The 11,899-nt window shown below is 33.9% G+C and overlaps 1 pseudogene; it reads left to right on the top strand.

The window, feature by feature from the left end:
- Positions 1–10,990, top strand: part of LOC111383493 — a 17,902-nt pseudogene extending 6,912 nt beyond the window's left edge.
- Positions 10,991–11,899: the final 909 nt, after the last annotated feature.

Raw genomic sequence — 11,899 nt, 5'->3', positions numbered from 1 at the left:
GAGGTGAAAACAGAGACTCTGGATACTGTGAGATAGCGTCTGTGGAAACACGGCTAGTTCTCTAGAATGAGAAGTGCAACCTTAATTGAAAAGCTTTTTGCGGAAGCAATTGTGGACCCAAATTATTTCAAAAAACATTTTAAATATTTACTTGATTCAGAAGATTGATTAAGTACATGCAAAACATCTATAAGAGCATACTGGAGGGAAAGCCTGTTTATTTCTACTTGATTACTGTAAGTTATTTACTTACTTTTACATGTTTATGTTTTAATTATTTTCATGAACAATTCATAAGTATCCACTTCCGCTACTAATAATGATAATAATCTTATTTTATTTTTAGATGAAAAAGATATTTCGTTCTTACTTAAATTAGATAAAAAATCTGATAATATATTTTCTATTGGTAAAGAAAAAATTGAAGAAATATATAAAGATATAGATTATAATTGTAGAAATAATATAGGATTTGATTCTGTAGGAACTAGTAGGGAAATAAGAAAAATAGAAGATATCATAACTAAACATATAAATATACAAGAAGAAATCTCAGGAGGATTATTTAAAGGATACATAACCAAGAAAGGTCAACCAATAATCTTTAAAGAACTATTAACATATAGAGAATATTTAAAGGTGTTCAAAAGATTGAAAAATATAGATATAGGACCTGATTGATGGATTCTTAAAGATATAAGATAGATCTTGCAAATAATCTCATTAAGGGTAAAGTAGTACTTTTAATAGGAAAGGCTATTGTGGAAAAAAGGAAGAATTCTCCCGCCATTCTCAAAGTTATCCCCCGCTATTGACCTTGTCTTTAAGCCTAAGATTTGAACAATCCGGTCTTGAATCTGATGGACTTCATTTATTATTGATGTGAGCTTAGGACTATTATTGTCTTTAAGCCTGTTTATTTTCTCAGGTTGACAACTAGAACTCTAGCTTGTTGGATGAGTCGAGATTTCCTTTGATGAATTTTATAGTTTTCAATATACCTTCTGAGTTAATAAGCATTTCTTTTTTATACTGGGATTTTGTTTAGGTATTCGTTTGAATTCTTTTAACTATTATTTCCCTTTAATTCTTATTACGTGCAACATGCTTCCTGGCCTGAAATAACTTCTTTTTCTACATAATCAGGCTGGCAAAACTTTTAAGTGCTCGGAAATGGCAAGTTGCTTTCTCTCCAGAAGGTCATCTTGATATGGGCAAAACACTAGGTCGAATTCAACGTGGGGTAAGATTTACCTTTTTCATAAAAAAATGCTACTTGTTTCCATCATGATTATCTTTCTTGGTTTGATCATCCAAAAGTTAATATAATCTGATGAAGACTATTTTGTTTGATAAGCAGTCATCTGTTTTTTCTTGGTTATGTGATATTCTAAAAAAAAAGGTTGAACTCCAACCTTAAGGGTCCCTCACCGCCCCTGTCCTCGAGCATCGTGAGGGAGGTAAATAGCAGGTTATGCCTCCAAGAGTATAGGGTAGAAGGTTGATTATACACTTGCACTTATCCAAGAGCCAAATCCATATTTCAGAATTTGAACCCTTGACACGGCAGCCTCAAACAAAACTGAATTTCTCCACCCTCCCCTTTTATCACTTGGAGATGTGCCCTGGGGACTGTGATATTCTATACTGTATTTATAGTTGTTCATGTGCTTTCTTGTCTTTTTCTGTGTTTCTTATCGAAAGGATTCTTTTATCTATTTTAGATTTTTTACTGGATAAGTGGATAATAGTTGTAGGTTCTACAAAATGCGTGGTTAAAATTAATATTTGACTTAGACTATTAAAATATAAGGTAATTATAATATTCTAAACATGACTAATATTGATTTTGAAACTAATGATTATCATAATTTATTTGTGGTGAATAGGGGATCCACCCATCAATTAGAGGTGAAGTTTGGGAATTTTTACTGGGTTGTTATGATCCTAAGAGTGCTTTCGATGAACAAGATGAAATACGGCAGCAACGAAGGTTATCTGGTTTATATTTCATTTTACTGCAGCGAATAACATTCAGGCTAGCTTCATAGCATATTCAAATGAAAGGCGTTATCTTGATCATTACTAACCCGAACAAGTTCCTTCATTGCTGTAAAAGAAGCATTTTTAGCTGTATTAATAATTGTTTACATGGTGGTGATAAGATTATTTGTCTGTCAGTTTGAAGGTTGTGGCATGGATGTATTATGGAGAGTGTTTACATGGTGGTGATAAGATTATTTGTCTGTCAGTTTGAAGGTTGTGGCATGGATGTATTATGGAGAGCTTTTACTTTTGTCTGTGAAGTTGCATGATTTAGTACCGCTGCATTCTCCTAAGAACATATAAATCTATTTAAGATATAATAAAATATTAAGAGGATAGAATTGATCCCTATATTTTTGGGGGGATGCTTTTTGTTTCTCTCGTAATAAGTAGTGGAAAGCATTCTAGTTTAGTTTGTCTGCATCATCTGAAGCGTTTGGTTCCTTTTAGTCTCCATCCATCCCTCTCTACACAACCTGCAAGATAAAAAAAGGTGGTGGCTGGAAAATGCAACTGGGGATGTGGGGGAGAGGTTCGAGAAAGAATTATAATCCTCGAGTTTTTCAGATAGAATATTTTACCAAGGTATAAGAATCAAGTATACAGTGTGATACTTGGTCAAATTAATTCCTAACGTGTATTCCTGTGGTTTTGTTTCTCAATTTGGTCTAATATTTTAATATTTAAAATTTTAAGAATTATAAACACTGCTGCTTTTTCAGACCTGTCTTAAATTATTTTTTGATTCCTTGATTATACTTCAGAGTTCAGTATGCTGTGTTAAAGGACGAGTGTCAGATAATGTTTCCCTCGATTGGAAGTGGTAAATTTATCCCTGCACCAGTAATTACGGAAGATGGCAAACCTATTTATGATCCTCTTGTACTTCAAGAGGCAAATGTTGGTAAAGTACACAAGTCTTCTGCTGAGGGAAATGGTAATTGTGGAACCCTGAGCGTTCTTTCATATTACATTGCCAATCCAGGGGTATAACGACCAATTTTTTTGCTTCATATGACATTAATTTGTTAAATCCTGCAACAACAGATGCTTTCAATAGTTCTGAAACAGTAAAAGAACCAAATACTCACTGTACTATGAGCAAGAAAGAAATTCAGTGGAAACTTACCTTCCATCAAATAGGTGCGTAACTTATGTAAATTCCACTTATTCTTATGCTTATTCTGTAACATTTTCCTCTGGTGGTCAGTGGCAGAGCAAGTTATTTGCTTAGTTTATTCCTCAATTCAACATATATATGTTAGATATTCACAAACTGATTAATGTCACCATCCCGATTTAATTACTATACTACTGATTATTGATAATAATCCCTATGTCCCATTTGAAATGCTTATTTGAGTTTGTATACGAATTAAGATCTCACCATAAATTTGGTGTCATATGGAAACGTCCAAACCATGTTTCATGAATTACCTCTTATAGAAATAGTTATAGTGTGTATCTGTTTCATTAATGTCATGAAACTTTCTACAAATATAACTTGCTGAGGGGTATAATAAGAAACTTAGTGAATTGATTTTTTTGTGAGAAGAAATCAGGAGATAAACAATCATATTTTCTTATTTTTTTTTGGATAAGGAGATAAACAATCATATTGTAACCCATAACAAACTGTGGGAGGGGGAAAATATGTCATACTATCTTATTTTCCGTTTCTTTTTTGAGTCCTAGTTTGTGATTTTTTATTCTTGGTTTTTTAATTGTTCCAGGTCTAGACGTGGTCTGAACTGACAGGACGCTAGTGTTCTATGAGAGGCAAAAAAATTTGTCAAAACTATGGAATATTCTGTCTGTTTATGCCTGGTTTGATAAAGATGTTGGCTACTGCCAAGGTGGGTAGCAAAATTAAATTCTTTTCAGGCATTAGGCCTCACTTAGCTCCTTTATCTGCTTCAGCTGTGTATACCTGAATTTGGTAGACAATTATGAATCCAGGTGTTCAAAACGTTATAAATTGTTTCCTCTGTACATTTCCTTGAATATAATTAACTTTCGTCCATAACGCGGAAAGCACAGTTATGTCAGTTCTGATGACACCCCCTTCTATTGATGACCAATTGTAGAAGAGGTCAAATGTCAAATCCAATAGCACATAGTTATGTAGCTGGAAATAGTCATATAAGTTTACATTATTGTTAGGTGCTGAAAAATGATCACAAACTAAATTTTCTTCCATATGCCTCTGGGCTTGATCTACTAACAAACCATGGACTTTCTGGAATTCTTCACCACTTTATATGATGTTATCTTAGATTGACAGATCATTTGGAACTACGCCTATATCCAGTAATCACATAATGATTCTTATTCTGAAATTAATTGAGCAGGAATGAGTGATCTTTGCTCCCCTATGATAATGCTACTTGAAGAAGCGGATGCATTTTGGTGCTTTGAACGTTTGATGCGCAGATTGGAAACACTTATAATCTATTTCCTTTCTTTTTCAAGTACTCTAAACGTTATGCTTTCCAATTTTCACGTGTGAATCCCATGATGTAAGGATTTCCTCTCTGTTACAAACTTATTATGTGAATCTAGAAACTTATTCCTAGCATTTTCTTACGAGCTAACTTTTCTAAAAGTTTTTCTTCATGCAATTTGACTTTTTTCGACATCCAAAATGTTCTCTATTCCCTGTTCTTTAAAGAAAAATTGTGTTTGAACCTTGTCCTCGTACTATGTGATGCTCAGGTGTAATGAAAGCTTCATTTCAGCTTAGCCTGGAATATAATAGAACTGTTTACACGTAGAACAACTCTTACACGTATCTGACTTCAATGTGAAAAATTGTGACCTCGATGAGCTCTTCTTTTGCTTCAATTGTGGCCCATGTACCTTCAAGTAGAAACTAGTTTGACTTTCTATTTCCTTTCTATCATCATGCAGGACCCATAAACTATTTGTGTAAAAAAATTTGAGAGAAGAAGTGCTTGTTTGGATTTCATTATAAGTACTTTACAATTTAACAATCAAAGTCAAACTTTAATTTTATCCACATATTTCATAGGATTCACAGCTACTAACCATTTATCCCCCACTCATTTCTATCACATTATAATTTAGTAACTTATGATGAAATCCAAACAAGCACAAAGTCTAATAATTTTGATTACTAAGTTGCGCTCTATTCCAGATATACTTTTTGACTGATATCATCTATTATATAAGATTCCTGCTCAATGCCCATGAATTTACATGTTAGTGCATTGCGATTATATATTATTTAAGCACCAGTTGGAACTAATCTCATAGAAATGCTATTTTGAAAATATCATGAGCATTGTGCACATTTAGTAATCTAAGATAAAAGATTTCTCTTTGACCTTTTAATCTTTGCAACTGTCGACCGAGACATATTCTTCTCTTTGTGGTTCTTGTTTGAAAAAGAGGCAGCAATAATTGTATTTTATATTTATATTTTATCCCTGGCGATTGTACTTTTGTTGGCCCCGGAGATCTTGGTGTTCTTCTTTTAAGGGTTCTATTATGGGCACTGACATTAATTTGGGTTGAAAATATTTATTGTGAGATCAAGGTTCCTCAACTCGGACATCTATACTGAGTTGCATCTATATGCCCAAATGAATGGAAATTAGAATAAATGTGTTTTTTGATATTATATCATTGCTGGTGAAAATTCTCGTTGAAGGCCTGTCATTTTACGGTAACAGTGACTGGGATGCAAGGAGAAATGCCAAGTTTTAAAAATTCAGAAATTAGAAGGAAGCTGGTAGTCATGGCCTATAATAAAGAAACTTGATTTAATAATATGCTAAAATTGACTTTAATGGCCAAAAGAGCTGAAGAATGGAAGAAGATGGTTTTTGCATTGATTTACTTATTATGCTTTGTGGTTTAGGGTTTATTTCTTAATTGAAATTCATTCAATTATTTGAAATCATCCCGTTGAGTTCTGATAGACTCTTATTTGATTTGCATTTGTCTGCCTCCATTTGTGAAAGAAATTTCTTATTCACCATGTCACATTATAAAGTTCTTACTTCTTCGGAGATATAACTTTTTGTCTGATATTTTCTATTCCTATTGCAAATTATGTTTCAGCTTCTTATGATAGTTATTTAAAATTTTAAAGCGAGGAAATTTCAGATGCAGCGAGAGATCTGTAGGAGTGGAAACACAGCTCAGCAATCTAGCTTCAATAACACAAGTTATTGATCCTAAACTTCATCAGCACTTAGGTATGGTATCTATCCATTGTTTTTTGCACATTAGTTGTCATTTATTCTCCTTTACTTTTACAGTCAAATGTCTCTGAATTTGGTAGACAATTATGAATCCAGGTGTTCAAAACGTTATAAATTGTTTCCTCTGTACATTTCCTTGAATATAATTAACTTTCGTCCATAACGCGGAAAGCACAGTTATGTCAGTTCTGATGACACCCCCTTCTATTGATGACCAATTGTAGAAGAGGTCAAATGTCAAATCCAATAGCACATAGTTATGTAGCTGGAAATAGTCATATAAGTTTACATTATTGTTAGGTGCTGAAAAATGATCACAAACTAAATTTTCTTCCATATGCCTCTGGGCTTGATCTACTAACAAACCATGGACTTTCTGGAATTCTTCACCACTTTATATGATGTTATCTTAGATTGACAGATCATTTGGAACTACGCCTATATCCAGTAATCACATAATGATTCTTATTCTGAAATTAATTGAGCAGGAATGAGTGATCTTTGCTCCCCTATGATAATGCTACTTGAAGAAGCGGATGCATTTTGGTGCTTTGAACGTTTGATGCGCAGATTGGAAACACTTATAATCTATTTCCTTTCTTTTTCAAGTACTCTAAACGTTATGCTTTCCAATTTTCACGTGTGAATCCCATGATGTAAGGATTTCCTCTCTGTTACAAACTTATTATGTGAATCTAGAAACTTATTCCTAGCATTTTCTTACGAGCTAACTTTTCTAAAAGTTTTTCTTCATGCAATTTGACTTTTTTCGACATCCAAAATGTTCTCTATTCCCTGTTCTTTAAAGAAAAATTGTGTTTGAACCTTGTCCTCGTACTATGTGATGCTCAGGTGTAATGAAAGCTTCATTTCAGCTTAGCCTGGAATATAATAGAACTGTTTACACGTAGAACAACTCTTACACGTATCTGACTTCAATGTGAAAAATTGTGACCTCGATGAGCTCTTCTTTTGCTTCAATTGTGGCCCATGTACCTTCAAGTAGAAACTAGTTTGACTTTCTATTTCCTTTCTATCATCATGCAGGACCCATAAACTATTTGTGTAAAAAAATTTGAGAGAAGAAGTGCTTGTTTGGATTTCATTATAAGTACTTTACAATTTAATAATCAAAGTCAAACTTTAATTTTATCCACATATTTCATAGGATCCATAGCTACTAACCATTTATCCCCCACTCATTTCTATCACATTATAATTTAGTAACTTATGATGAAATCCAAACAAGCACAAAGTGTAATAAGTTTGATTACTAAGTTGCGTTCTATTCCAGATATACGTTTTGACTGATATCATCTATTATATAAACTCAATGCCCATGAATTTACATGTAAGTGCATTGCGATTATATATTTTTTAAGCACCAGTTGGAACTAATCTCATAGAAATGCTATTTTGAAAATATCATGAGCATTGTGCACATTTAGTAATCTCCTAAGATAAAATATTTCTCTTTGACCTCTTAATCTTTGCAACTGTCGACCGAGATATATTCTTCTCTTTGTCTTTCTTTTTTGAAAAAGAGGCAGTGATAATTGTCTTTTATATTTATATTTTATCCCTGGCGATTGTACTTTTGTTGGCCCCAGAGATCTTGGTGTTCTTCTTTTAAGGGTTCTATTATGGGAACTGACATAAATTTGGGTTGAAAATATTTACTGTGAAATTAAGGTTCCTCAACTCGGACATCTATACTCAGTTGCATCTATATGCCCAAATAAATGGAAATTATAATAAATGTGTTTTTTGATATTATATCATTGCTGGAGAAAATTCTCGTTGGAGGCCTGTCCTTTTACGGTAACAGTGACTGGGATGCAAGGAGAAATGCCAAGTTTTAAAAATTCAGAAATTAGAAGGAAGCTGGTAGTCATGGCCTATAATAAAGAAACTTGATTTAATAATATGATAAAATTGACCTTAATGGCCAAGAGAGCTGAAGAATGGGAGAAGATGATTTTTGCATTGATTTACTTATTATGCTTTTGGTTTAGGGTTTATTTCTTAATTGACATTCATTCAATTTTTTGAAATCATACCATTGAGTTCTGATAGACTTTTTTTTTGCTCTGCATTTGTCTGCCTATTTCCATTTGTGAAAGAAATTTCTTATTCACCATGTCACATTATAAAGTTCTTACTTCGGAGATATAATTTTTTGTCTGATATTTTCTATTCCTATTGCAAATTATGTTTCAGCTTCTTATGATAGTTATTTAAAATTTTAAAGCGAGGAAATTTCAGATGCACCGAGAGATCTGTAGGAGTGGAAACACAGTTCAGCAATCTAGCTTCAATAACACAAGTTATTGATCCTAAACTTCATCAGAACTTAGGTATGGTATCTATCCATTGTTTTTTGCACATTAGTAGTCATTTATTCTCTTTTACTTTTATAGTCAAATGTCTGTAAGATGGATGTAGTTGTCTACTTGTATTGTAACGAATAACTGTCGTCTTCAAGTCATTGTCAACAAGCANAGTCAAATGTCTGTAAGATGGATGTAGTTGTCTACTTGTATTGTAACGAATAACTGTCGTCTTCAAGTCATTGTCAACAAGCAAGATTGTTGTTAAAACATGAACTTTCCAATTGTTAGTGCATCACTGGATTCACATCTTTTGTGTTAGACTTGCATTGAAATTGTTTGTGCTTTAATCTTTACCGTAAACGTTCCTATGCATTTTAATTACCTGAGGATAAAAAAATACATTAACTATCAACATGGATGTTGATGTCTTTTCTACCGTTCGTTAATTTTCCGCAAGTTCTCCGTAATCTATCACCAAGAGAGAGAGAATAAAAAAAATACCCAAAACAAAAGGTAAAATCTTTGTTGATGCCGATGGCTAAATACTAAATAGAAGTCATTGCAGTGTAGATGTGTTCCTGCTTATTTCCTTCTTATTTATTCTAGGTTCTCATTTGTGAAGTAACGGAGGTATTATTTCTTATCTTGGGAACAGAAACCCTTGGTGGAGGCGATTATCTGTTTGCTTTCAGAATGCTTATGGTGTTGTTTCATTGAGAATTCTCTTTTGGGGATTCATTATACCTTTGGGAGGTAATGTCTGCATCCACTGACATTTGCTAATGCACCAATTACTTTCTTCATCATGCTTCACTACTGTCATTTATTTATATCTTGGCCAATGCAAGACATTGGTGTCAGTTAACATTCGCTTTCAGATGATAAATTTTTTAACAATTTAATGTGCTTTTTTCTTAAAAAGTTGTTGACAACATGTCTGTTATTATCAGCATGTATTTCTTGGTATGAGTAGTAAGTTCTATTGTTTCTAAAACTCCGTTTGTTTTCTCCTTGCTTTCTTAACAGATGATGTGGGCCCTGGAGTATGATCCTGACTTATTTTATCATGTACAAGGACCCTGAATTAGCTGGTGAAAAATCAGATGGATCTAAAGGAAAAGCAAAGTCAATTCGCCAGTGTGGAAAGTATGAGAGAAAACGTGAAAAGTGGAGGCAAAAGTGCTGAAGCCCTTCTCCCAATTTCTGTTTTTGTTGTAGCTAGCGTTCTGAAAGATAAGAGTACCAAGTTGTTGACTGAAGCTCGAGGACTAGATGATGTTGTTAAGGTTGGCTTGATGAATTCAAAAATTTAATGCTTTTACTTTACAAGATAAATATTTTAATTAGCTAGAGAATGCAGATCAAAATCATTATTACAGATGATATTGGTTTTTTGTCTCATGCTGATAGTTATTTTTTCATACTCGAAAAACAAATCTAGTTTAACAACAAAAAATTGCTCATCAGTAACAAAATGGTTTGTGATGTAATTGATTAATTTGGGTCCCTTCGGATATAGTAGCAATTTCGTAGTGATACCCAGTGATCTTTTCTGGTTTTCTGTTAAGACTACAATCTTTGTTTCTTTTATCCTTTTTTTTTTTTTTTACTCATATGGGCTATTTCCATCCAAGCTGTGGATATGGTGTTCTTTTCCTCGACTTCATTAGACTTTATGCGAGCTTATATCATAGAAAAAGATTCCAAACTACTTAACTTTATGACATATGTTACGACATATTCCTGTCGCCATACCTTTTTCCTACGATGCTCAGCTAATTGGAGTCTCTTCACATCGAAATTCTCAGATATTGAATGACATTACGGGAGACCTTGATGCCAAGAAAGCTTGCATTGATGCCTTGAAACTTCACAAGAAATATCTGAAAAAGGTATGATCATATCCTCTTATTTTTATGCTGCAAACCAGGAGAAATGCCTTCTTCATCATTCTATTGCCATTGCTTAGTTATTGTTATTCATTGTTCTGGGATTGCTCCTATAAAATGCATCCAAATGTGAGAATGATCGTATTAGCAACCACCTTAAATGAGTTTTTATATAGGGAGTCAGTTTTTTTCATGCTCTTTTGCATATCCCCCATCCGGTTCCATTTCGACATCCTCGCAGGCATAGCAATGGAGGAAATGTTTCAAAGACGTACTTAAATTTATGGGATTATCAGGGGAACAGCCGATGTTTCATTCTGCGACCTGATGAGCAAGCCAGTCATATATTAACGATACTGATCTGATCTGATCAAAGTTAACATCTGTATTGTTCTTGGGAGCATAGCATGAAATTACAATTCATTCTATCTATAAACTTGTAACAGAGATTTGTAATTTTGTGTTGCCAATGGATACTGTAATTGTTGAATGTAGAAAGGAAAATGTGTGTACATATGATGTTCAAAATAAAGTGGTTAATAAGAATCAGTACCATTTGGNTACTTCACCTAATTAATTGGTTGGAATAATGTTATTTGCCGTCGCACATTCTCACAATCGTCCTACATAGCAAATTTATGCATGTGATGATCAGTGATTTGACATATAAAGTAAAAAAAAACTATTACAATAATACATCAAATCACCATATAGAATACTGACGATGTCAATATTGATATACCCCGAGGAGTTCATCCCAAGGACTCCATATATATCCCATCTCATCTCTGTGCTATGGTCCTCGGGGTCTCCCTAGGCCTCGAGGTATCCTAGTCCTCGAGATGCCTCGAGGACATAATTACATCCTCTCAAGTCCTCGAGAATAGTTCTCGGGACATATACCACCAACATTCCTCCTAAGACCTGGGTATCTAACAAACAAACCTAAACACCCAAGGATTCTACATCAACCCTTATACCGCTTGTCAAACAATTCCATTACAAGTAGGACACTCTTTATAAATAGAAATTCTCTTGAATAAAAACATCCAACCAACACAATCCTACTAGAAGAACACTACCTACCCCTATAAAAGCAGAACCTTGGGCCATTATTCAAGTATGTTTTTTCATTTTTCTTTAGCACATAGCCTCATGCATATATTTTCCTTTCTGACTTAAGTATCGAAGGGGCGACGAGAACATACCTCGTTGTCTTTGTTTCAGGTGCTGGAAGACCGCTATCGTGATCAACCCGAATCATCAAGCTCGAAAAATCAGCAGGTACGATTTTTGGTAGCATCATTGGCGCCGTCTGTGGGAATCGCTACCAAAAGCTATGGTAAACACACGTTCAGGTCTTCCACCAGCAAGCTCATCCGCTCCAAACCAACCCCCTCCT

The sequence above is a fragment of the Olea europaea genome, unplaced genomic scaffold (assembly GCF_002742605.1).
Source record: "Olea europaea var. sylvestris unplaced genomic scaffold, O_europaea_v1 scaffold2703, whole genome shotgun sequence".
Taxonomy (NCBI): domain Eukaryota; kingdom Viridiplantae; phylum Streptophyta; class Magnoliopsida; order Lamiales; family Oleaceae; genus Olea; species Olea europaea.
This window is presented reverse-complemented; position numbering and strand designations above follow the sequence as displayed.